Source organism: Diceros bicornis, chromosome 2 (genome assembly GCF_020826845.1).
Source record: "Diceros bicornis minor isolate mBicDic1 chromosome 2, mDicBic1.mat.cur, whole genome shotgun sequence".
In the NCBI taxonomy this organism is placed as follows: Eukaryota; Metazoa; Chordata; class Mammalia; order Perissodactyla; family Rhinocerotidae; genus Diceros; species Diceros bicornis.
The window spans coordinates 51,726,951-51,753,901 of NC_080741.1; the positions used below are offsets into that span (position 1 = coordinate 51,726,951).

General features: G+C 38.7%; 1 protein-coding gene, 1 non-coding gene and 1 pseudogene across 2 annotated transcripts in view; 2 read left to right on the forward strand and 1 right to left on the reverse strand.

Moving 5' to 3' along the window:
* DOCK3 (dedicator of cytokinesis 3) overlaps positions 1-26,951 on the forward strand; it is a 460,033-nt gene that overhangs the window by 40,324 nt on the left and 392,758 nt on the right. The window lies entirely within an intron of this gene.
* Positions 4,732-4,838, forward strand: LOC131421514 (U6 spliceosomal RNA). Its single transcript, XR_009223889.1, has one exon. It is a non-coding gene; the product is annotated as a U6 spliceosomal RNA (small nuclear RNA).
* On the reverse strand, positions 6,040-6,558 carry LOC131416879 (protein SET-like; annotated as a pseudogene).

A 26,951-nucleotide genomic window follows, 5' to 3' on the forward strand; every position in this document is an offset into this window, starting at 1 on the left:
GTTGTCTCTTAGGCCTAAAACATGCCATATTTTGCCCTTAATAAGAAATATGTCTAAAACTTGTATGTCCCTGATTCTTTCCCAGTGCTTAGAATGGTTCCTTTGGTGCCTTGGATGGAGGTTTTCACACTTCAGAGCAATGCGCTTTGGTTAGTTTCAGGATGGATGAAATGAGATTGTGCAAAGGGAAGTGAGAAAGGAGAATCAGCATGATGCCTCAACTTTGTGTTCTCAAGCAGATCTGTATTAGCAAAGTCTATATATAGGAAGGCTAAGGATCTGGAAATGGATTCTCTTAAAACTGTCTGTGGCTCTGTATCTTTTTCTGTGACTTCATCTGCCTCCAGAGGTACGTATACCCAAAGTTGAGGATCTTGAAGTAAAGGGTTAAGATTTATGGTTTGCTTTTGTAATCTTTGGGAAACTACCGTCATGCGTTGCTTAACGATGGGGATACATGTTCTGGGTAATGCGTCCTTAGGCAATTTGCTTGTCGTGTGAACATCTTAGAGTGTTCTTACACAAACCTAGGTGGTATAGTCTACCACACACCTGGGCTTTATGGGACTAATCTTATGGGACCATTGTCGTGTGTGTGGTCTGTTGACCGAAAAATTGTTATGCGGTGCATGACTGTACTGAAATTTAAGAGGATAAACATGTTGTTTTAGTGAAGTTAATTTGTAGTATGGGTAATGGGAACAAGAGACTGGTTATGGAGCCTATTTTGAGTTTATGCAGAAAGAAATTCACTTTCACTTCATGAAAAACTTGTTGAGAATTTATTTTGTATTAGGCATGAAGGCTGAGTTCTTCTTCAAGAATTCATGGTTACATTTAGTGTTTCAAGTACAGTAATTCCGGTATGTCCTAGATATTGTGGGTGGCAAAAAGAAAGTGTTACGATCTCTAGTCTGATAAATAATATTGTTTATTTCAGCTATATATTTTGAGTTCCAGAATCAGATAGCCCACTCTCTATTAGGTATCTTCATTTGTATGTCTCCCAGTTACCTCAACTATTTGTCTAGATGGAACTCATGATTCTCCGGTCTCCTTCAACCTATTTGTGTTTTAGCATTTTTTTTTGTCTCAATAAATGATGTCAGTCATATGAAGCTAGGATTTTGCCAGTCTATATTCAGTTATACACCAAGTATTAATGATTTTAAATGTCTCTTGAGGTAAGGGTAGTAAGCCACCCTTGCCCTTTTTGGATTGTTGGATCAGTTTTTTTTTGGTTGGTCTACCTGCATTCAATTTTGATATTCTCCTCTACTTCCTGTTCTACACCGTAGTTTCCTAAGTTGTTTTACTAAAAATGAACCAGATCCTGGTACTCACTTGCTTAAAACCTTTTCATTGCTTCTCTTAGGGTAAAGTTCAGATTTAATCTTTATTTCTGCTGTTAAATTTATTCAGTGCTTATTGTAAGTTCTTTTTGTGAAGTTTCCTCAAAACTTTATCTTCTAATAGTTTCTTCAAGAAAGGATTATGGATAAGATACTCCCAGAGTTTTTGGTTGTTTAGAATGGTATATATACACAATGGAATACTACTCAGCCATAAGAAACGATGAAATCCAGACATTTGTGACAACATGGATGGACATTGAGGGTATAATGCAAAATGAAATAAGTCAGAGGGAGAAGGTCAAATGCCGTATGATTTTCTTCATTAAGTAGTAGATAATAACAACAATAAACAAACACATAGAGACAGAGATTGGATTGGTGGTTACCAGAGGGGAAGGGGGGAGGGAGGAGGGTGAAAGGGATAATTCGGTACATGTGTGTGGTGATGGGTTGTAATTAGTATTTTGGTGGTGAACATGATGTAATCTATGCAGAAATAGAAGTACAATGATGTACACCTGAAACTTTTACAATGTTATAAACCAATGTTACTGCAATAAACAAAAAATTAAAAAAAAAAAAGAATGTTTGTAGCTTTCATACTTCAAGGACGCTTTGGTGGGATAGAATATCCTTTGTTTAGACTTTCTTTCCTTCAGTATCTTTAAAATGTTTCTCTACTGTTTTTCAGTGTTGATTCTTGCTCTTGAGAAATCTGAGGCTAGCATGATTTTAACCCCAATTTTTTCTTTTTAGTTTTAAGTCCAATAAAATTTCTAGGCTGTGCTGAGCATTCTGCATGATTGTTTCTTGGCACAAAGTATGTCCTTTCAATAGATATCTTAAAGTCTTTCTCACTTCCCATCCACTTCTCCCCCACCCCGGAAAAACTTCCTTAAGTATATCTTCGCTTGTTTTCAGTTTGTTTAGGAATTTCAATTATGTATATATTGGATTCCTTTTGCTGTTTTTGTAGGTATAATTTTCTCTAATTCCCTTTCAAATTTGTGGGTTGATGTTTTTAATCAGTTTTGGAAAAATGTCAAGCATTATCTTTGTGAATATTGTTTGTTTCCCATTTTTTCCTCTTTTATAAAGGACTTGTTTTTTAGGCCTTTTAAATAAGTCCCACATGTCTTGTATACTCTTACTGTATTTTCCCCATTCTTTTTGCTCTTTCTGTTTCAGTTTAGGTAGTTTTTACTGATTTGTCTTCAAGTTCACTAATTCTATGTTCTGCTCTGTCCAGTCTGTTGTTAAACATCTGTTGAGTTCTTAATTTCAGATATTGAATTTTTCATTGTTAGAAAGCTCATTTGATTATTATTTTTAATTAAATTTTTATTGAGGTAACATTGGTTTGTAATATTATGTGAATTTCAGGTCTACATCATTATATTTGACTTCTGTGCAGACTACATTGTGTTTACCACCAAAAGTCCAGTTGCCATCTGTCACCATGCAAATGTGCCCTTTTGCTGCTTTTGCCCTCCACCGACTGCCCCGCTTCCTCTCTGGTAACCACCAAGCTATTCTCTGTGTCTGTGTGTTTGTTGTTGTTTTTTTATCTTCCACACATGAGTGAAATCGTACAATATTTGGCTTTCTCTGTCTGACTTATTTCACTTAGCATAATACCCTCAAGGTCCATCCAAGTTGTTGCAAATGGCAAGATTTCATTTTTTTATAGCTGAGTAGTATTCCATTGTGTGTGTGTGTGTGTATATACACACATATATATATATATACACACACACACATATCACATGTTCTTTATCCATTCACCCATTGATGGGCCCTTAGGTTGTTTCCAGGTGTTTTTCTTTCTTTTTTTTTTTGGTGAGGAAGATGACCCTGAGCTGACATCTGTTGCCAGTCTTCCTCTTTTTGCTTGAGAAAGATTGTCACTGAGCTAATGCCTGTGTCAATCTTCCTCTATTTTGTGTGTGGGACGCCTCCACAGCATGGCTTGATGAGTGGTATATAGATCTGCACTTGGGATCCGAACCCACGAACCCCAGGCCTCCGAAGCAGAGTGTGCAAACTTAACCACTATGCCCACCGGGCTGGTCCCTATTTCCAGGTTTTGGCTAATGTGAATAATGCTGCAGTGAACGTAAGGGCGTGTATGTATCTTTTTGAATTAGCGTTTTCGTGTTCTTTGGATAAATACCCAGAAGTGGAATAGCTGGATCATATGGTAGTTCTATTTTTAATTTTTTGAGAAATTTCAGTACTGTTTTCCATAGTGGCTGCACCAGTTTGCATTCCCACCAGCCGTGTATGAGGGTTCTCTTTTCTCAACATCCTCTCCAACACTTGTTATTTCTTGTCTTGACAATTATAGCCATTCTGACAGGTGTGAGGTGATATCTCATTGTAGTTTTGATTTGCATTTCCCTAATAATTAGTGACGTTGAACATCTTTTCATGTGCCTGTTGGCCATCTGTATATCTTCCTTGGAAAAATGTGTGTTCATATTCTCTGCCCATTTTTTGATTGAGTTGTTGATTTTTTTTGTTGTTGAGTTGTATGAGTTCTTTATAATATTTTGGATATTAATTCCTTATTGGATGTATGATTTACAAATATTTTCTCCCAATCGGTAGGTGGTCTTTTTGTTTTGTTGATTGTTTTTTTGTTTTTTCTTTTTGCTATGCAGAAGCTTTTTAGTTTGATGTAGTCCCATTTGTTTATTTTTTTCTTTTGTTTCCCTTGCTTGAGGAGACATGATATTCAAAAAGATACTGCTAAGACTGATGTCAAAGAGTGTATTTCCTATGTTTTCTTCTAGGAGTTTTATGGTTTCAGGTCTTACATTCAAGTTTTTAATCCATTTTGAGTTAATTTCTGTGTATGGTATAAGATAATGTTCTACTTCCATTCTTTTGCATGTGGCTGTCCAGTTTTCCCAGCACCATTTATTGAAGAGACTTTCTTTTCTCCATTGTATGTTCTTGGCTCCTTTGTCATAAATTAACTGTCCATAGATGTGTGGTTTTATTTCTGGGCTTTCGATTCTGTTCCATTGGTTTGTATGTCTGTTTTTCTTTTAGTTCCATGCTGTTTTGATTACTATGGCCTTGTAGTATATTTTGACGTCAGAGATTGTGATGCCTCCGGTTTTGTTCTTTTTTCTTAGCAATGCTTTGGCTATTTGGGGTCTTTTGTTGTTCCATATAAATTTAGGATTGTTTGCTGTATCTTTGTGAAGAATGTCATTGGCCTTCTGTTTGGCATTGCGTTGAATCTGTAGATTACTTTAGGTAATATGGACATTTTAATCCTGTTGATTCTTTTTCCCCTTTGTGTACACTTTTAGTTTTATTGTGACAAAGCAACTTGTACACTTTTAACATTTAAAACTCAGCATCAGTGCTCGCTTCGGCAGCACATATACTAAAATTGGAACGATACAGAGAAGATTAGCATGGCCCCTGCGCAAGGATGACATGCAAATTCGTGAAGCGTTCCATATTTTTATTAGTATTTGGGTGGTGAACATTATGTAATCTATGCAGAAATAGAAGTATAATGATGTACACCTGAAATTTATACAATGTTATAAACCAATGTTACTGTAATAAACAAAAAATTAAAAAAAATATATAAACAAAAAATTAAAAAAAAATATGTTTAGGGTAGCTGATTTAAATTCTTTGCCTAGTAAGCTCAAATCTGAGATTCCTCAGGGGCAGTTACTAGTAACTGCTTTTTCACCCTTGTATGGGCCATACTTTAAAAAAATAAATAAATAAATAAGTAAAACTCAGCATCATCTTTCCTTTCCAGTGAAACAAAAAAAAAATTAAAAAATAAGTAGGAACAAAATTACAACAGAGTATGTCAATTCCAAATAAGATCCTACAGGTTCTGCTGATTCTCCCATCCAGTGGCAGGGCTCAAGTCATCATTAGGAGAGAATCTTATTTTAAAAGTGTCATCTTAAACTGCAAGGATGTCCATTAAACATCACAATTAAACATGCCAAAGGAGAAGCCATGTTGTCAAAATGCCCACTTAACCCACCCAAACATCTCAAACCCACCCTTTGCTGAGCTTCTATAACCCCGTTTTTTAAAGTGTTTTTTCTTTTGTTAAACAAGAGAAAGTAGACAGGTACATTTTGGTGAATGCTAACTGTCCATATTCACATAGAGACACAGTGTAATCTCTGAGCCCAATATGCAGAGAAAGGAGGAAAAAAGCTAGAATTCAGTACACTGCTACTACACTACTAGCGTCCTCCAGCTTCCAGCAGAGCTAAGGGAGCAGGTTTTTCTTTTTTCCCCACAGAGAAGTATGGTGGTGTCGAATTCCATAAATTCGACAAAATTCTTTTGTCGAGACAGGAATGGATAAAAATGAATTTGGAACAGAAAGGAGTAGAGATTCTTTTCACAGTGTATTCTGCTTAAGGTATTTCCTCCCAAAATAAGTTGAGAACCATGGTATAAAGAATAGAACAGAGACCTCAAAAACAGGGCGACTGAGTGCAAGAGGGAGGAATAAAAGACTGCAGCTTGCTCCCAGTGACTGGAGAAAACGAAAAAAGGAAGTTGGAATCCACCAGTGCTCCATTAGTCCTCTTCTCCTTCATCCTCCTCTCCTTTCATCATCATCTTCTTGTTCTTCACCTTCATCTTCATCCCCTTTTTCATCAATATATTGTCCTCCTCCATGTCAGGCTTTATTATTTGTTTGATTTGAACATTTGGTCCAATCCTTTCCAGGTTTCCATTTGATTTCTGTGTACTTTGAAGATGGATCACCACTCTCATTCAGATGAAATTCTTTGGAGAGAATTCTATTTTCGAAGTAATGGTTTTCATCAAAATAAAGATCTATTCTGCAACCTGATTCAGTGTCTTCAAATTCTGTCACCTCAATTCTTGTCAAACAATGCAGCACCTCTTCATACTCCTCTCCAAGCAGTGCAGACACTTGTGGATGGTTGACAAATGTTGTTACCCCCAAATTTGGGATTTTGGTCATCAGTTATGACCTCTTCTGAGAAAAGGGTTGGTGGAATTTGTTATATTTATGTTCTGCTTCCAAATCTTCTCACTGGCTTGTTTGTTAATTTTGTAATTCATCAGTATGTTCAGTTGCTTTTTGCTGTTCTTTTTGTGAGGTCTCGTTAGCCCTGTTGTGGTTGGAGTTGAGCTCCTTTTTACTCACTTTGGCTGCTGGTGCAGACATGGTGTTGCTCGACTGTTGGGAGAGGTAGGGATTGGGGAGGAGGAGACAAAGGAAGGTGAATGGGGCTGGCAGCAGCTGCCCCTCATGCCAGGTGCGGGTGCTCGCTCCCTCTGGTCCGTCCACCTCCTCCCCCGCGTGGGCTCACCTGCTCTCTCCCTCTCCCTGGCTCGCATGAGCTGCCCTCAGGCCTGGTGATGAGGGCGGGGCTGGGGTGGGGTGCTGGCGGAGCTCTCCTGGAGCCACCTCCTCCTCCACTTACTTCTTTCAGCTAACTGTGTTTATTCTTCCAATCCATGAGCACGAATATTTTTCCATTTCTTTATGTCTTTTTCAATTTCTTTCAATAATGTCATATAGTTTTCAGTGTATAGGTCTTTCACCTCCTTGGTTGAGTTTATTCTAGATATTTTGTTCACGTTGTGATTGTAAATGATATTGTATTCTTGACTTCTCTTTCTGCTAGTTAGTTATTAGCATATAGAAATGTAACTGATTTTTGTATGTTGATTTTGTACCCTGCAACCTTGCTGTAGTTGTTGATTATTTCTAATAGTTTTCTGGTGGATTCTTTAGGGTTTTCTGTACATAGAATCATGTTGCCCACAAATAGGGAAGGTTTTACTTCTTCCTTTCCAATTTGGATACCTTTTATTATTTTTTCTTGCCTAGTTGCTCTCGCCAAAACCTCCAGTACTGTGTTGAATAGGAGTGGCTAAAGTGCACACCCTTGTCTTGTTCCTGTTCCCAGAGGGATGACTTTCAGTTTTTCAACATTGAATACGATGTTGGCTATGGGTTTGTCATTTATGGCCTTTATAATGCTGAGATATTTTCCTTCTGTGCCCATCTTATTGAGAGTTTTTATCATAAATGGATGATGGATCTTGTCAAATGTTTTCTCTCTATCGAAATGATCATGTGATTTTTATTCTTTATTTTGTTAATGTGTGCACATTGATTGATTTGCAGATGTTGAACCATCCCTGCATCCCTGCTATAAATCCCACTTGATCGTGGTGTATGATCCTTTTAATGTATTGCTGTATTCGATTTGCTAATATTGTGTTGAGGATTTTTGCATCTATGCTCATCAGTGATATTGGCCTGTAATTTTTCTTTTTTGTGTTGTCCTTATCTGGTTTTGGTATCAGGGTGATGTTGGCCTCGTATAATGAGTTAGGAAGCATCCCGTCTTCAGTTTTTTGGAATAGTTTGAGAAGGATAGGTATTAAGTCTTCTTTGTATGTTTGGTGGAATTCTTCAGAGAAGCCATCTGGTCCTTGACTTTTATTTTTTGGGAGGTTTTTGATTACTATTTCATTCTCTTTACTTGTGATTGGTCTATTCAGATTCTCCATTTTTTCTTTCTTCAGTTTTAGAAGGTTGTATGATTCTAAGCATTTATCCGTTTCTTCTAGGTTATCCAATTTGTTGGCTTAGAGTTTTTCATGGTATTCTGCTATAATCCTTCGTATTTCTGTGGTATCCATTGTGATTTCTCCTCTTTCATTTTTTTTTTTTTTGTGAGGAAGATCACCCCTGAGCCAACATCTGCCAATCCTCCTCTTTTTGCTGAGGAAGACTGGCCCTGGGCTAACATCCATGCCCATCTTCCTCCACTTTATATGAGACGCCTGCCACAGCACGGCCTGACAAGTGGTGCGTCGGTGTGCGCCTGGGATCCGAACCGGTGAACCCTGGGCTGCCGCAGTGGAGTGCATGCACTTAACCACTTGCGCCACCGGACCAGCCCCTCTTCTTTTATTTTTAATTTTACCTATTTGCGCTTTCTTTCTTTTTTTCATAGTGAGTCTGGCTAAGGGTTTGTGAATTTTGTTTATGTTCTTCAAGAACTAGCTCTTAGTTTCATTGATCCTTTCTGTTGTTTTTTGTTTTCATTTCATTTATTTCAGCTCTAATTTTTATTATTATTCTCCTGATGACTTTGGGTTTTGTTTTTTTTTTAGTTTTGTTAGATATAGTTTTCAGATTACTTATTTGAAATTTTTCTTGTTTATTGAGGTAGGCCTATATTACTCTACATCTCTCTGTTAGTACTGCTTTTGCTGCATCCCATAAGAGTTGGTATGTTGTGTTTTCATTTTCATTTGTCTCTAGGTATTTTTTGATTTCTTCTTTGATTTCTTCATTGATCCAATAATTGTTTAGTAGTATGTTGTTTAGTCTCCACATGTTTTTGACTTTCCCAGCTTTTTTCTTCTAGTCAATTTCTAGTTTCATAGCATTGTGTTCAGAAAAGATGCTTGATATGATTTTGGTCCTCTGAAATTTATTGAGACTTGCCTTGTTTCCCAACATATGGTCTGTCTTTGAGAATGTTCCATGTGCACTTGAGAAGAATGTGTATTCTGCTGTTTTTGAATGGAATGTTCTATATATATCTGTTCAGTCCATCTGGTCTAGTGTTTCATTTAAGGCCACTGTTTCCTTGTTGACTTTCTGTCTGGAGGATCTATCCATTGATGTAAGTGTGTAGTTGAGGTTCCTTACTGTTATTATGTTGCTGCCAATATCTCCCTTTAGGTCTTTTAATAGTTGGTTTATATGCTTTGGTGCTCCTGTGTTTGGTGCATATATAGACATAAGTGTTATGTCCTCTTGGTGGAATGTCATTTTTATCATTATATACTACTTTTCTTTGTCTCTCGTTGTTTTTTTTATCTTAGAGTCTACTTTGTCTGATATAAGTATGGCAACACCTGCTTTCTTTTGCTTGCTATTTGTTTGGAGTATCATCTTCCCTCCCTTCACTCTGAGCCCATGTTTGTCTTTTGAGCTGAGATGCGTTTCCTGGAGGAAGTATATTGTTGGGCCTTCTTTTTTAATCGATCCAACAGTCTGTCTTTTGACTGGAGAGTTCAATCCATTTACATTTAGAGTGATTATTGCTATATAAGGATATAATACTGCCATTTTTTCTTATTTTCCACTTGTTCTATATTTCTATTGTTTCTTTTCCCTTGTATTTCTGACTGCCATTTCAATTTGGTGGTTTTGTGTGATGGCTTTCTCAGTTTGCTCTTTATTTATGATTTGTGACTCTGCTCTGATTTTTTTGTTTAGTGGTTACCAGAGGTTTATTTAAAAGATCTCATAGGTGAGATACTCCATTTTCTGATAACCTCATATCTCCAATAGCCTAAGCAGATTCTATCTCTTTCGAGTTATTTTTGTCATAAATTATTCTTTTTTATGTTGTGTTTGTGACTAAATTGAAGTGTTTATAGTTATTTTTGATGCTTCCTTTCCTTTTATCTTTTATGTTATAATTGTTTGCTAACCTATTGTGATAGAGAACTTCAATTTTCTCACTTGGTTGTCTATTTATTTCTTTGCTCAGATCTTTGTCAACCTTTGCCTTTTTGTTTCAGGTAGGAAGACTCCCATCATCATTTCTTGTAAGGCAGGTCTAGTGGTGATGAACTCCCTCAACTTTTGTTTATCTGGGAAAGCTTTTGTTTCTCTGTCATATCTGAAGGATAATTTCACTAGGTAGAGTATTCTTGGCTGAAGGTTTTTGTCTTTCAATATTTTGAATATATCAGTCCATTCTCTCCAGCCTGTAAGCTTTCTGCCTAGAAATCTCCTGAAAGCCTGATAGGAGTTCCTTTCTAGGTTATTTTTTTTTGCCTTGCTGCCCTTAATGTTTTTTCTTTGTCATTGACTTTTGACAGTTTTAGTATTATGTGCCTTGGAGAAGGTGTTTTTGTATTGATGTAATTAGGAGTTTTGTTGGCTTCATGTACTTTTAAGTCCAGTTCCTTCCCCAGGTTTGGGAAGTTTTCAGCTATTATTTCTTCAAACAAGCTGTTTGCTCCGTTCTCCCTCTCTTCTCCTGCTGGAGTACCTATAATCCTTATGTTACTTTTTCTAATTGAGCAAGATGTTTCTTGAAGAATTTCTACATTTTTTAAAAATCTTAGTTCTCTCTTCTCCTCCACCTGAAGTGTTTCTATATTTCTATTTTCCGGTTCGCTAATTTTCTCCTCCATAAGGTCTGCTCTATTTTTTATGGCTTCTCCATTTTTCTTTTGCTGAGGAAGATCAGCCCTGAACTAACATCTGTTGCCAGTCTTCCTCGTTCTTTTTTTAAATTGCTTGAGTAAGATTAGCCATGAGCTAGTATCTGTGCTAGTCTTTCTCTACTTTATATGTGGGTTGCCACCACAGCGTGGCCAATGAGCAGTGTAGGTTTGTGCCCAGGATCTGAAGTTGCGAACTGGGCTGCCGAAGTGGAGTGTGCTGAACCTAACCACTATGCCATGGGTCTGGCCCCTCTACGTTATTTTTTATCTCATTAATTGTCTTCTTCATATCCAGAATTTCTGTAGTGTGTTTTTAAGGGCTTCAGTTTTTTTGGTGAAATATTCCTTTTGTTTATTGATTTTATTCCTGAGTTCATTAACTGTCTGTATGTGTTTTTTTCTAACTCATTGAGTTTGTTTATGACAACTATTTTGATTTCTTTGTCATTTAGATTGTAATCTTCTGTGACTTCAAGATTGGTTGATGGAGACTTGTTATTTTCCTTCTGTTCTGTAGTGTCACTGTAATTCTTCATGGTGTTTGATGAATTGATCCTCTGCTGGCACCTTTGTGATAGTATCAGGTTGCAGATTCCGCCTGCCCCTGCTGGGGGTGGGGGACATGAGCTGTGTTTTCTGGTCCCTCTCCATCTGCTAGTAGTTGTGCCAGTTGGGCCACTCTGTATTCTGGTAGGCTGGCTGCAGCCCGCTTGGTGGGTTGCACTCATTTGGGTGGGGCCTTTGTGCTCGCAGGTGGGTCATGGTTGGGCCTGCTGTGCTCAGCAGGCAGGCTGTGCTTGCATGGGCAGGGCTGTTGCATTCTGCAGGTGTGTCTGGCTGAGCTGCTGGGCTAGGCAGGAGGGGTGCTTTTGCATGAGCCCAGCCACTTGGCAGGACGGTTGTGCTTGCGTTGGTGGGGTGCCTTCGCTGAGCTGCCGCAGCTCAGTGGGGAGTGTTTGCCCAGGTGGGGCCACCTCTGAGGTGGGTGCTCCTGCAGGCCGGGCCACCATAGAGTGTTTGCATGTGGTCTGGCCGCCCCCTCCTCCGCTCAGTCACACTGGGGGCTATGTGAGGATCTGTGACCTAGATCGCTGCCACCAGGGAGAGGGAGGGGGAGGGGTCCGCTCACCTAGTTCTACTACTTCTCAGGGATCCAGTCCATCCACCTTCAGATATGTAGCTGTGTGGATCTCTCAGGCATCCTGTTGTTGTGTAGCGAAACTTCTGTTGGTTAATGAATGTCTGTTTAGTGGTAACTTAGAGGGGAGAGACAAAGGGAACAAGTCACTCTGCCGTGATGCTGACGTCGCTCCTCTCAGTCATCTCAGTCAGGGATTTAGGTAGTCACATCTGTCTTGCAATTTTACTAAGAGTGGCGTCTGGTTTCCCCGTGTTTTTATGTTAAGGGTTTTCTGGGCTTTAATTTGAGAGACTGGTAGATCATGGTCTCTTGATTCTGGAAACACTGTAAGAGATTCATTTATGTCCTTGAGGAGTTATTATCCTAGCACACCACTAAATTTGGCAAATACCATGAGGGTTAGACTGGTTTTCTGTTGAAGCAGGTCTCTTCCTTTGTTTGTTTCCAAAACATTGCAAGACTTTAGGAAATTTCATTTTCCCATACAGAGATTTTAGCATCTCTTCTGAATCTCCTGCATGGCTCCATAGTTCAGCAAATGTGTGGGGTCATGTGTTTGAGCCTTCTCAAGTTTCCAGTTTATTACACCAGTTCTGTGTGACTGCTAAATGCTGGTTTCTTTTTGTTTCAGCAGCAACCTCTTGTCTGGGTCAAACTCAGACTTCAACCTATATTCCTAATTGGCACACACTCCCAAGGAAGAAAGTTAGCTGGCATTTGTTAGCTTCTCGTGGAATGGTTCTCTTTTTCTCTGGAATTTTAGGTCATCTAGTGTTTGTTACTTCCCAAGTTCTCTACTGCGTTTAGAAATATGATATTTGTAATTTATTCAGCTTTTTCTAATTGTGATAATATAAACCTGCTGCTACTACCCCATTAACTGTGTTGTAATTTACATTTTGTGTTCATTTTTCTAATTTGTGTTCTCTTTTACTGTGCATTCTACAGTGTTTATTTTCTTTTTGCCCTTTCCAATTTTGTCTTCATTTATATTATAGTTTCTTTTTTCTTTTCTATTTTCTTGAGTTGTGTCAGTTTTTGTCTCATTTTTTCCTGTTGTCCTGCTGTCTCTTTCTTGAGTTCTTGTGCTTATGCTTTGTGGTCCTTTTTCCTAGAGGCTTTATTGTGTTTTTAAAATTAATGGTGAAATGCTTGATCACAACTTTTATCTGCTTCAGTGCAACAGTGATGAATATTCCTTGTCTGTTGATAGATTTTGCTGTTCTTGTCCACCAGTTTTCATTTAGTCTCTTTATATCAATGCTATTCTAGTTGCTTTTTAAAAACAGCTTTATTGTCGTATAATTGACATACAATAAATTGCACATATTTAGAGTGTTCCATTTGATGTGTTTTGATGTATGTGTATATACTTGGGAAACCATCACCACAATGAAGATAATGAACATATCAATTACTCTCAAAAGTTTCCTAGTTCTGTTTGGAAGCCATCCCTCCTCTCTCTCCCCAGCCCAATCTGAGGCAAACCCTGCTCAGCTTTGTATCACTATAAATTAGTTTGCATTTTCTAGAATTCTGTATAAATGGAATCAAAAGCATGCATTTAATTTTTGGTGTGACTTCTTTCACTCAGCATAATTATTTTGAGATTCATCCATGTTGCATATATCAATAGTTTTTTCCTTTGTGTTGCTGAGTAGTATTGCTAAACATACTAAATTACAGAGAGGCACAAATATATCTTAGGACAAAGAAGAGCCATAGCTGGCTGCTTTTATCCCAGAGCGAATAGGGGGAGGAGTTGAAAAGCCCTCAAGACAGGGTAGGGAGAAGGCAATTGAACTTTTAATGAACTTTTAGTGATTGATCAGAATCCCAAGGACCCCCCAATCACAGAGCAAGTTTGCACTCATCTGGCAGTTATTTTCCACTGAGCCTTCACTTGTGCTTTGGGAGTGTGCCAAAGGTTGAGGACAGGGCAGAAGGACTGTGAGGACGTCCCCGAGATTCATGATCTTTACCAAGTGCATGGCAGTGGTGTTCCAGTGGCTGTGGACAGGGTATGAAAGCTGAGCGAGATCTCCATGAGGTGCATGAGATCTTCATCAAGAGCATAGCAGCAACCTGCTGAAGACTTGGAGTGAGGCAGGTAGGTGGAAAGTGATTTCCTGAGATATAAAAAGCCAGGGACCTAAAAAGCTAGTAGCTTGGCTATAAATCAGAGAGAAATGCAGAGTGAGATGGATTGAGATCTGTAGTTTGTGAAGCGGAAAGAGGTCTTCTATGGTTCAACTGGGCTGGGCTGGGCTGGAAAGCCATAGATGTTCAAAATCTTGCTGGTGCTCAGATTCCTAACCCTGCTGAAGAAAAAGTAATGATTTTGCATCCGAAGCATTTGTGAAGCAGTGGTGAACTAAATCAAATTAAAGCTGAAACAGAGCCAGACCCAGCTTAAGTACTTGTTAAATCGATTCAGTCTCTCAGACTAGTGGGCTGATAAGGAAAGGGCATGCTCTCTTCTACTGTTCTTTACACACAATTGTTTGGCATACATTAAAAAAAATTATGAGACATGCAGTGCAGGAAGATAAAAATGAGTCATAATCAAAAGACAAAATAGTCAATAAAAGCAGCTTCACAGATGACCCATGTGTTGGCATTAGCGGATATATAACTGTGATAAATATGCCAAAGGATATAGGGGAAAGGTGGACAACATGTACGAAGAGATGGGGAATTTCAGCAGGGAAATGGAAACTGAAAAAGAACCACATAGGAATTTTAGAACCAAAAAGTACAGTATCAGAAATGAAGAATTCATTTGATGGGCTTAGCTGCAGACAGGACGTAGTGTTAGGAAGGATGAGGCAGCTTATAGACAGCTTCGTAGAAATTATCCATACTGAACCATAAAGAAGAAGATGGACGATAATAAAACTGAACAGAGCTTCTGAAATCTGTGGAATAAAATCAAAGTAACATATGGGTACTTGGAGTCCCAAAAGGAAAGTAGAGAGAAAATGGAAGAAAAGAAATAATTAAAAAAATAACGGCCGAGAATTTTCCAGCATTCACAAAAGATACTGGTCCACAGATCCAACAAGCTCAGGGCAACCCAAACAGGATCACCTAGATAAATTGTATTCAAAGAAAATCTTAAAATTGGCCTCAGATAAAAGACATCTTAGGGGTGAAACAAGAATGGATAATAACAGTGTGTTGTAGACTTGATAGCATGTAGAGGCAAAATATGACAACAGGAGCTCAAATGGTGGGAAAATAGAGCTCCTGAAGTCAGTTCTTACATTGTTTCTGAGATATTAAAATATTATTTAGGGAAAGACTACGATAAGTTAATGATATATGTTGTAATCACTAAAGTACTGAAAACACCAAGTAGTGTACCTAAAAAGTCAGTAGAAGAGGCAAGTGAAATTGTAAAATGTTCTCTATTAACCAGAAACAAAAGAGGGGCATGAAGTCACCAAGAATGGCAGAGTAGGGAACTTCAAGGATTCACTCTATTCTACTGAAGTGGTGATTAAGCTGGCAAAAACTGTCATAATGCTCTTTTTTGAAATTCTGAAATCTAGTGAAAAACTTACAACAACCAGGTGAATGCTTAATGAAGAAAGAGGCTACTAAATTTTGGTGGAAGAGTATTGTGGCCCTTTTGCTTACCCACTTACCCATTCCCCAGCTGGTAACAGCTCTGAGGTCAGTAGCCCACATTCCTAGTGTGGCTTGCTAGTCCTAGAGGGGGCAATATGGACTTGGTTCTCAAAGAGTTGTGGTGTTGTGCATTGTGACCTGTCTAGCAGTGCCGTGGGGGATCAGCTCAGGGGCTTGCCTTTGTTTTGCCCCACTCAGAACTCTTTCAGGGCTGGAGTAGCCTCCAGGGCAATGTTTGTTGAAATCATTTAAAGGCATATGCTACCGCAGCCACCTGTGGCAAGGGGCAGCAGATGGGACAAGCAGCAGAGACACTGAGAAACCTAGTAAGGGATAGTCTGGTGAAGGAGATACAGTGAGGAATAATATGCTTTACAAAGTGTATACCAGGGAATCAAAAGTTCACGCACATGCCCAGTGCTAGACACACGCTCAAGAAAGACCTGAGAAGACCCTAAACTTGCACTTCTGGCTTATCTTTAGGCTCTGTGTATGCAGGAAGTAAAGGTTAAGGGAGAATTGTGAATGGTCTGGCTAAGCATTGAAGGCATGCCCTAACTCAGGCCAATCTTCAAAGACCAGGAAAGTATTTTTTTTCTCTCCCTTTTGGCTCCAGGTATTTAAGAAAATCTCTGTCAAATCACAAGCTGAGCACTAAGCCAATGGAACAGAGACTTCAGTGACCAGATACCACAAAGAAATACGCTCTTCATAAAACTAGTTTAGAAGAGTCGCTAAACCCACAACTACAACCCACAATAAGCAACAACAAACAACTCTGGGGAAGGGAAGAATCAGATTTCTAGGTTACCACGTTATAATATTCAAAATGTCCAGTTTTCAGCAAAAAACTTATAAGACATGCAAAGAAACAAAACCTATAGCCCATTCACAGGAAAAAAAGAAACAGAAACTGTCCCTGAGGAAACCTGGAGATGAGACTTACTAGACAAAAGACTTAACTTTAAAAAATTGTAGGGCCGGCCCCGTGGCTTGGTGGTTGAGTGCGTGCGCTCTGCTGCTGGCGGCCCAGGTTCGGATCCCGGGCATGCACCGACGCACCGCTTCTCCGGCCATGCTGAGGCCGCGTCCCACATGCAGCAACTGGAAGGATGTGCAGCTATGACATACAACTAACTACTGTGGCTTTGGGGGGAAAAAATAAAATAAATAAAATCTTAAAAAATAAATAAAAAATTGTAAATAAATAAATAAAGGTCATATTGGTTTATAACATATAAATTTCAAGTGTACATCGTTATGTTTCAGCTTATGTATAGACTGCATTATGTTCATCACCAAAAGTCTAGTTGCCATCTGTGACCTTACACATGTGCCCCTTTAGCCCTTTCGCCTTTCTCCTACCTGCTTCCCCTCTTCTAACCACCAGTCTGTTCTCCGTATCTACGTGTTTGTTTGTCTTCCACATATGAATGAGGTCATATGGTAATTGTCTTTCTCTGTCTGACTTATTTTCCTTAGCGTAATGCCCTCAAGGACCGTCCATGTTGTCGTAAATGGCAAGATTTTTGTCTTTTCTATGACTGAGTAGTATTCCATTGTATATATATGCCACATCTTCTTGATCCATTCATCCATTGATGGGACTTAAGTTGCTTTCAAGTCATCACTATTGTGAATAATACTGCAGTGATATTGGGGTGTATATATCTTTTTGAATTAGTGTTTTCATGTTCTTTGGATAAATACCCAGAAGTAGAATAGCTGGATCATATATTTCTGTTTTCAATTTTTTGAGAAATCTCCATACTGTTTTCCATAGTGGCTGCACCAATTTACATTCCCACTAACAGTGTACGAGGGTTCCTCTTTCTCCACGTCCTCACCAACACTTGTTATTTCTTGTCTTTCTAGTAATAGCCATTCTGATGGCTGTGAGGGGATATATCATTGTAGCTTTGATTTGTATTTCCCTAATCTTTAGTGTTGTTGAACATCTTTTCATGTGCCTGTTGGCCATCTGTATATCTTCCTTGGAGAAATGTCTATTCATATTCTCTGCCCATTTTTTGATTGAGTGGTTTGGTTTTTTTATTGTTCAGTTGTATGAGTTCTTAATATTAACCCCTTATTGGATATATGATTTGCAAGTATCTTCTCCTGATTGGTAGGTTGTCTTTTGTTGATGGTTTTCTTTGTTATGCAGAGGCTTTTTAGTTTGATGTAGTCCCATTTGTTTATTTTTTCTTTTGTTTCCCTTGCCTGAGGAGACGTGATATTCAAAAAGATACTGCTAAGACTAATGTCAAAGAGCGTACTGCCTATGTTTTCCTCTAGGAGTTTTATGGTTTCAGGTCTTACAGTCAAGTCTAATCCGTTTTGAATTAATTTTTGTGCATAGTGTAAGATAATGGTCTACTTTCATTTTTTTGCATGTGGCTGTCCAGTTTTCCCAACATTATTATTTATTGAAGATTCTTTTTTCCATTGTACATTCTTGCCTCCTTTGTTGAAGATTAGCTGTTCATAAATATGTGGGTTTATTTTTGGGCTCTCAATTCTGTTCCATTGATCTGTGCATCTGTTTTTCTGCTAGTATCATGCTGTTTTGATTCCTATAGCTTTGTAGTATATTTTGAAGTCAGGGATTGTGATACCTCCAGCATTGTTCCTTTTTCTCAGGATTGCTTTGGCTATTTGGGGTCTTTTGTTGTTCCATATACATTTTAGGATTCTCTGTTCTGTTTCTGTGAAAAGTATTGTTGGGCCTTTGATAGGGATTGCATTGAATCTGTAGATTGCTTTAGGAAGTATGTTATTCCAATTCATGAACACAGAACATCTTTCCATTTCTTTTTGTCTTCTTCGATTTCTTTCGATGATGTCTTATAGTTTTCAGTGTACAGATGTTTCACCACCTTGGTTAAATTTATTTCTAGATATTTTATTCTTTTTTTTTGTGAGGAAGATCAGCCCTGAGCTAACATCCATGCCAATCCTCCTCTTTTTGCTGAGGAAGAATGGCCCTAGGCTAATATCTGTGCCCATCTTCCTCCACTTTATATGGGATGCTGCCTCAGCATGGCTTGATAAGCAGTGCATCGGTGCGTGCCTGGGATCCAAACCTGGGCCGCCAGCAGCAGAGCGCATGCACTTAACCACTATGCCACGGGGCCAGCCCCTAGATATTTTATTCTTTTGGTTGCGATTGTAAATGGAATTGTATTCTTGATTTCTTTTTCTGATATTTTATTGTTAGTGTATAGAAACACAACTGATTTTTATTCTCGCTGTGTTCATCTAGTCTTCTCCAGAGTTCAGTGAGTATCCTTATGACCGTTAGTTTGTACTCTTTATTAGGTAGCTTGCTTTATCTCTGTTTTGTTTCATTCTTTTTCTGAGGATTTGTCCTGTTCTTTTATTTGGAACATATTCCTTTATTTCCTCATTTTGTCTACTTCTCTGAGCTTATGTCTGTGTATTAGGTAGATCGGCTTCATCTCCCGATTTTGGAAGTGTGGTCTTATGGGGCCCAGCAGTGTGCTTCCCTCTTGTCTCTCAGGCCAGATGCTCCAGGGGTGTCCCCTGTGTGGGCTGTGTGTGGCTTTCTATTGTGGTGGGGCCGCTATTGCTGCGGGTGCGTGGGTAGTGTGAGCTGCTCTCCGAAGTGGTTGGGTTTGTTGCCCAGAGGTGCACAACTCCTCAGGTGTGCTTGTGTGGGTGGGGTAGGCCCTGGTGCGAGATGTCTGTGTGGTCTGGTGTTGTGCAGCTGCCTCAGGTGTGCTGGTGCTGGGCAGGCCTCTGGCTGCAGCAATGCGTGACTATTTCAGGTGTGTTGGTGGGTGGGGCAGATCCCTGGGGCAGGCTGCCTGCACTTCCTGGCTGTTCTCGATTGCCTCAGGGGCTCTAGTGGGTGCGGCAGGCCACAGCACTAACAGGCTTGAGGGAGGGTTCCAAATGGCTCCTGCCAGTATCTTTGTCAGCATGGCTGAACTAGGTCATAAAGATGGCTGCTGCCAGGGTTTCAGTCCCTGGAGGGGGGTGGCAAGCCGTGTACTACCTCTCTGGGATTTGCTTTGAGTTTAGTAAGTGAGTCTCTTTTACCAATGGATTATGCACTTTTCTCTCTGGAGTTTTTGTGTTGGTTTCTGGGTCAAGTGAGTCTGTGCATGGGCTCCTTAAGAGCGGGTTTTCATTTCCTTTAAGTTCTGTTGTTTTCCTTCGTGTATTCCTTGTTGGTTTTCAAAGCCAGGTGTTTTGGGGGCTTATCTCTCTCGTGCTGAATCTAAGGGTTGGAGTGCTTAATGTGGGGCTCAAATCCCGTTCCTCTGGGAAAAGCTCCATACCTTTGAGATCACTGGCGACCTTGAAGCACTGCGGCTAGGGCTTGGTATTTTCCTCAGCAGGACTGTATCTCTCCTCTTCCACCCCTCTCTGTGTTGTCTCTTGGAGAGATTCTTTTTATCCAGTTTTCAGAACTCTCTCAGAGGAAATTATTGCACAGGTCATTCTAGGAGTGCTGTGTCTGTGAGAGGAGACAAGCTCAGATCTTCCTATGCTGCCATCTTCCAAAAACTCTTGTGTGATTTTGTTTATCCATTAATCTGTTGATGGTCATTTAAGTTGTTTCCACCTTTTGGCTATTGTAAATAATACTACTGTGCTACTATGAACATTAGTGTACAAATATCTATTTGAGTCCTGCTTTCAGTTCTTTTTGGTGTATATCTAGAGATGGAATTGCTGTATCATATGTTAAGTCTATCTCTAACTTTTTGAGTAACCGCTGTACTGTTTTCCATAGTCTCTAGACTATTTTTCATTCCCACCAACAATGCATGAAGGTTTTAATTTTTCCACATCCTTGTCAAAACTTGTTATTTTCTTTTTTTTTTTTTTTAATAATAGCCACCTTTATGGGTGTGAAGTGGCATCTTATTGTGGTTTTGATTCGCATTTCCCTAATGATTAGTGATGTTCAGCATCTTTTCATGTGCCTGTTGGCCACCTGTATATCTTCTTTGGAGAGATGTATATTAAAGTTCTTTGCCAATTCTAAAGTTAGATTTTTGTTGTTGTTGAGTTATAGGAGTTGTTTATATATTCTGGGTGTTAGTCCAGGTGGCTTCACCTCCAGATACCATCACAATGGAATTAGGTTTCAACACATGAATTTTGTGGTGACACAAACATTCAGTCCATAGCAGAGTCCTTTGCCCATTTTTGATTTGGGTTGTTTGGTTTTTTGCTGTTTAGTTTTAGGTGTTCTTTATATATTCTGGATATTTATCCCTTTTTATATTTGTGATTAGCAAATACTTGTTCCCAATATGTAGGTAGCCTTTTCCCTCTGTTGATAGTATCCTTTGATGCACAAAAGTTTTAAATTTGATGAAGTCTTATTTGTCTGTTTTTACTTTTGTTGCCTCTGTCTTTGATGACATAGCCAAGAAATCATTGCCAAATACAATGTCATGAAACTTTTCCCCCATGTTTTCTTGTAAGAGTTTTATAGTTTTAGCTCTTATATTTAAGTATTTGATCCATTTTGAGTTAATTTTTTATATGGTGTTAGGTAAGGGTTCAACTTCGTTCTTTTGTCTGTGGATATCCAGTTTTTCTAGCATCATTTGTTGAAAAGACTGTCCTTTCCTCATTGAATGATCTTGGCACTGTTGTTGAAAATTGTTTGACCATATATGTGAGGGTTTACTTCTGAGTTCTTTATTCTATTCCATTGGTGTATATGTTTGTCTTTATGCCAGTACTGCAATGTTTTGATTACTGTAGCTTTGTGTAGTGGGTTTTTAAATCAGGAAGTGCAAATCCTCCAACTTTGTTCTTCATTTTCAAAATTGTTTTGGCTATTTGGGGTCCCTTGAGCTTCCATATTAAATTTAGGATGAGTCTTTAGATATCTGCAAAAAACATCATTGGGATTTTGATAGGGATTGCATTGATTGCTTCGAGCGTTATTGTCATCTTTGGAGGACAGTATTAAGTCCTCCAATCCATGAACACAGATATCTTTGCACTTATTTAGGTCTCTGTTAATTCTTTAATTTCTTTCAGCCATGTTTTGTAGTTTTCAGTGTACAAGTTTTATGCCTCCTTGCTTAAATTTATTCCTAAGTGTTTTATTCTTTTTGATGCTATTGTATATGGAATTGTTTTCTTAATTTCTTTTTCATATTGCCCTTCTTTGTCTCTTGTAACAGTTTTTGACCTAAAATCTATGCTGTTTGATATTGGTGTAACCAACTCAGTTCTGTTTTGTTAGTAATTGCATGGAATATCTTTTTTCATCCTTTTACTTTCAATATATTTTGTCTTTAGATCTACAGTGAGTTTCTTATGGACAGCAAATAGTTGGATCATGCTTTTGTAAATCTATTCTGCCAGTCTCTTTTGATTAGAGAGTGTAATCCCTTTAAATTTAACATAATGACAAGGAAGGACTTCTATCATCTTTCAGTTTGTCTGAATGTCTTATATCTTTTTTTTTTTTTGTGAGGAAGATCAGCCCTGAGCTAACATCCGTGCTAATCCTCCTCTTTTTTTGCTGAGGAAGACCGGCCCTGAGCTAACATCTATTGCCAATCCTCCTCCTTTTTTCCCCCAAAGCCCCAGTAGATAGTTGTATGTCATAGTTGCACATCCTTCTAGTTGCTGTATGTGGGACGTGGCCTAAGCATGGCCGGAGAAGCGGTGCGTCGGTGCGCGCGCGGGATCCGAACCCGGGCCGCCAGTAGCGGAGTGCGCGCACTTAACCGCTAAGCCATGGGGCCGGCCCTTATATCTTTTCTTTGTTCCTCATTTTCTTCATTACTGATGTCTTTTGTGTTTAGTTGAATTTTTTAGTGACACATGATTCCCTTTTCATTTCCTTTTGTGTATATTCTATAGATATTTTTGTGGTGATCATGGGGATTACATATAACATCCTGGAATTATAACAATCTAATTTGAATTGACTATTTAATGTCAGTTGCATACATAACTCTGCTTCTGTGCAGATCCACCTTTTTTATGTTATTGATGTCACAACTTACATCTTTATACAATGTGTGACTGAATTTAAGGATTGGATGTGTAAATATTTTTCTTACATTTGTCTTTTAAATCCTGTAGAAAATAAAAAGCAGAGTTACAAACCAAATTACAGTAATACTGGTTTTATATTTGCTCATGTATTTACCCTGCTGGAGATCTTGTGTTTTTTCATGCAGCTTTGAGTTGTCTAATATGCTCTTATTTCAACTTGAAGGTCTCCCTTTAGCATTTATTATAGGGCAGGTCTAGTGTTAAGGAACTCTCAGCTTTTGTTCATCTGAAAATGTCTTGATTTCTCCCTCAATTTTTGAAGGACGGTTTTGTGGGTTGTAGAATTCTCTGTTGACAGTTTGTTTTCTTTCAGCTTTTTATATTATCTATAATGTATAATATATATATTATCACTTTCTCTGGCCTCCAAGGTTTCTGATGAGATATCGGATGATAACATTTTTTTTAATTGAAGTATAATTGACATACAGTATTCTGTTAGTTTCAGGTGTACATCATAGTGATTCAGTATTTACATACATTACAAAATGATCACCAAGATAAGTCTAATTACCAAAGTTATTACAATATTATTGATTATATTCCCTATGCTGTACATTACATCTTCATTACTTTTTTATAATGGTAAAATAGGTGAAAGGGATTAAGAGGTGCAAACTTCAGATGATAATCTTATTGAGGATCCCTTGTATGTGATGAGTTGCTTCTCTCTTGCTGATTTCAAGTCTGTCTTTGTATTTGACTTTTGATAGTTTGATTGTAGTGTCACTATGTGAGTCTGTTTTAGTTTATTCTACTTGGAGTTCCTTGAGCTTTTAGATTTGTAGACTCATGACTTTAGTCACATTTGGGAAGTTTTTGGCCATTATTTCTTCATCTATTCTTCCTACACTTTTCTCCTTCTTGGGCTCCTGTAATGCCTGTGTTGGTCTATTTGATGAATGTGCGCATTTTTCTTCGTTCTTTTTCTTTCTGCTCCTTGGATTCACTACTTTCGGTAGTCTTGCTTTTAAAAGCACCGATTCTTTTTCTACTTGCTCAGTTCTACTGTTGAGCCCCTCTAGTGAATTTTTCATTTTTATTATACTTTTCAGCTCTAGGATTTTTGTTTGTTTTAAATAATTTCTTTTTTGTTGTTGTGAGGAGATCAGCCCTGTGCTAACATCTGCCAATCCTCCTCTTTTTTTGCTGAGGAAGACTGGCCCTGGGCTAACATCCGTGCCCATCTTCCTCCACTTTATATGGGATGCTGCCACAGCATGGCTTGCCAAACAGTGCGTTGGTGCGCGCCCTGGATCCAAACTGGCGAACCCCGGGCTGCCGCGGCGGAGCACGTGCACTTTACCGTGTGTGCCGCCGGGCTGGCCCCTGAAATAATTTCTATCTGTTGATATTCTCCTTTTGCTTGTGCATCATTTTCCTGATTTCCTTTATTTCTCTGTCTCCGTTTTCCTGTAGCTTTCTGAGCATACTTAAGATAGTTGTTTTAAACTCTGTTTTGTAAGTCCAATGTGGGCTTCCTCAGGGACAGTTTTTATCAGTTCATTTTGCTCCATTGACTAGGCCATGTTTTCCTCTTTCTTTGTATGCCTTGTGATTTTTGTTAAAAATTGGGCATAGTATTTACTATTATACGGTGGTAACTCTGGAAATCAGATTCTTCCACTTCTCCAGGGTTTGCTGTTATTTTGTTTTTGATCACTGAAGGCTGTGGTAGTTCCTTTATTTTTGAGACTTTTCCAAGCTGCTTTGCAAAGACTATTCCTCGTCATATGTGATCATTGAAGTCTTTGTTCCTTTAAGTTGTGTTCAGCTAATGCTTTGATAGAAATTTCCTTGAGTGCCAGGAGGTCTCCCAATCTTTTTAGATTGGCTATTTGCTGGGGCAGTCTTTAACACTTAGAACACTAAGATAGTTTTTTTCTGAGACTAGGAATCAGCCAAAGGTAAAATCTTAACGTCTTTTGAGGTCTTCTCTGAGCATGCATCTTCCTTGGGCATGCGCATGTCTTTCTAAACTATGGCTACTTTTGAGTATCTTAATTTCTCAAAAGATTCTCACCCTGGCTTTCTCTCTGGGGCTTAGATGGTCTGTTGTATGTCCCCACAATCTCTTGCACCAGGCTTCTGTGGGTATGTAGTCATTTTTCAGCTTTTACAATCAGTGCCCGCTGCTTATTCTGCCTGCCTTCTGAGATAGGCAATACAGCGATGAGTGCCTTCCATCAGTCCTTGAGCTACCTCCCAGACAGGTTAGAACAGATGCACATAGTGATTTGCAAATAAGGACTGTTCTGTTCCCTTTGGGATTGAGGAAAGGAACTGGGAACTGGGCTACTCTATCTTTAATACCAAAATCTTTATAGCACTGGGTAGCGTGTGGGCCAAGACAGATGAAAATGCCACAAAACTTTCCTACCTTTTTAAAGATATATGCTATTTAATCTTTTAGTTTTTAATATATTCTTGTGTGGATTAAAATTTTTATAGATTTTTTTCTGTGTGGAGATGAGAATACATAGGACAAATATATTCTTCTTTGTAGAAGTAAAATTAACTTGGAAATGGAATCTTTTTATACTTGAATAAATAACTTGTTTTAGGTTATTTTCTTTTTTTTTTCGTTCTAAACATTTATTTTTTTTCTTTTACAAAGTGGGATAATTGATATCCTCTTTAAAACATGGTTAAAATGTCTTTTAAAAAGTATCAATTTTGAAAATTTCCTCAAATTTTTTGTTTTTAAATTTTTTATTTATTGCAGTAGCACTGGTTTATAACATTGTATAAATTTCAGGTGTACATCATTATACTTCTATTTCTGCATAGATTATATCATGTTCACCACCCAAATACTAATTACAACCCATCACCACACACATGTGCCGAATTATCCCTTTTGCCCTCCCCCCTCCCCCCTTCCCCTCTGGTAACCACCAATCCAATCTCTGTCTCTATGTGTTAGTTTATTGTTGTTATTATCTACTAGTTAATGAAGGAAATCATCTGGTATTTGACCTTCTTCCTCTGACTTATTTCGCTTTGCGTAATACCCTCAATGTCCATCCATGTTGTCACAAATGGCTGGATTTCATCGTTTCTTATGGCTGAGGAGTATTCCATTGTGTATATATACCACATCTTCTTTATCCATTCGTCCCTTGATGGGCACTTAGATTGCTTCCAAGTCTTGGCTATTGTGAATAACGCTGCACTGAACACAGGGGTGCATGTATCTTTACACATTGGTGTTTTCAAGTTCTTTGGATAAATACCAGCAGTGGAATAGCTGGATCATATGGTAGTTCTATCCTTAATTTTTCGAGGAATCTCCATACTGTTTTCCATAGTGGCTGCACCAGTTTGCACTCCCACCAGCAGTGTGGGAGAGTTCTCTTCTCTCCACATCCTCTCCAACACATGTTGTTTCCTGTCTTGTTAATTATAGCCATTCTGATGGGTGTGAGGTGATATCTCATTGTAGTTTTGATTTGCATTTCCCTGATAATTAATGATGTTGAACATCTTTTCATGTGCCTGTTGGCCATCTGTATATCTTCTTTGGAGAAATGTCTGTTCAGGTCTTTTGCCCATTTTTTAATTGAGTTGTTAGTTTTTTTGTTGTTGAGATGCATGAGTTCTTTATATATTTTGGAGATTAAGCCCTTATCAGATGTATGGTTTGCAAATATCTTCTCCCAGTTGTTAAGTTGTCTTTTCGTTTGGTCGATGGTTTCCTTTGCTGCGCAGAAGCTTTTTAGTTTGATGTAGTCCCATTTGTTTATTTTTTCTATTGTTTCCCTTGCCCGGTCAGACATGGTGCTTGAAAATATGTTGCTAAGACTTAGGTTATTTTCTTAGATTGTTTTTTTTTTTTTGATGAGGAAGATTGGCCCTGAGCTAACATCTGCCAGTCCTGCTCTCTTTTTGCTGAGGGAGACTGGCCCTGGGCTAACATCCATGCCCATCTACCTCCACTTTATATGGGACGCCGCCACAGCATGGCCTGACAAGCAGTGTGTCGGTGCACACCTGGGATCCGAACTGGCGAACCCTGTGCTGCCGCAGCAGAGCGCGCGTACCTAACCGCTTGCGCCACTGGGCCGGCCCCTAGATTGTTTTAATTATATCACTTTTCTCAGACTGTGTTCACAGTTATTTGTTACAATCAAGTGGAGAATCTTTGTTAAATCTTTAAAATTGGATTAGTAAAAATAGGGACCACAGGCAGAATCCCTATAGAAATATGTGAGAATTGCAAACCTTCATTTCACACTAATAAGATTAGTGGTGAGTGGGTGATGAATAAAGCTGACCTAAAGATAGTAAGTGAATTTAGATTTCTAACAATGAAGATTAGTTAAGTCATTCCTACTGGTTTCTCTTTTTCCTAATGGGTACAAAATAAAGTTAATTTTTAATATGTCAATTTGTATATAAAATTTTAAAAGACTGGGGGCCGGCCCGGTGGCGCAAGCGGTTAAGTGCGCGCGCTCCGCTGCGGCAGCCCGGGGTTTGCCGGTTCGGATCCCGGGCGCGCACCGACG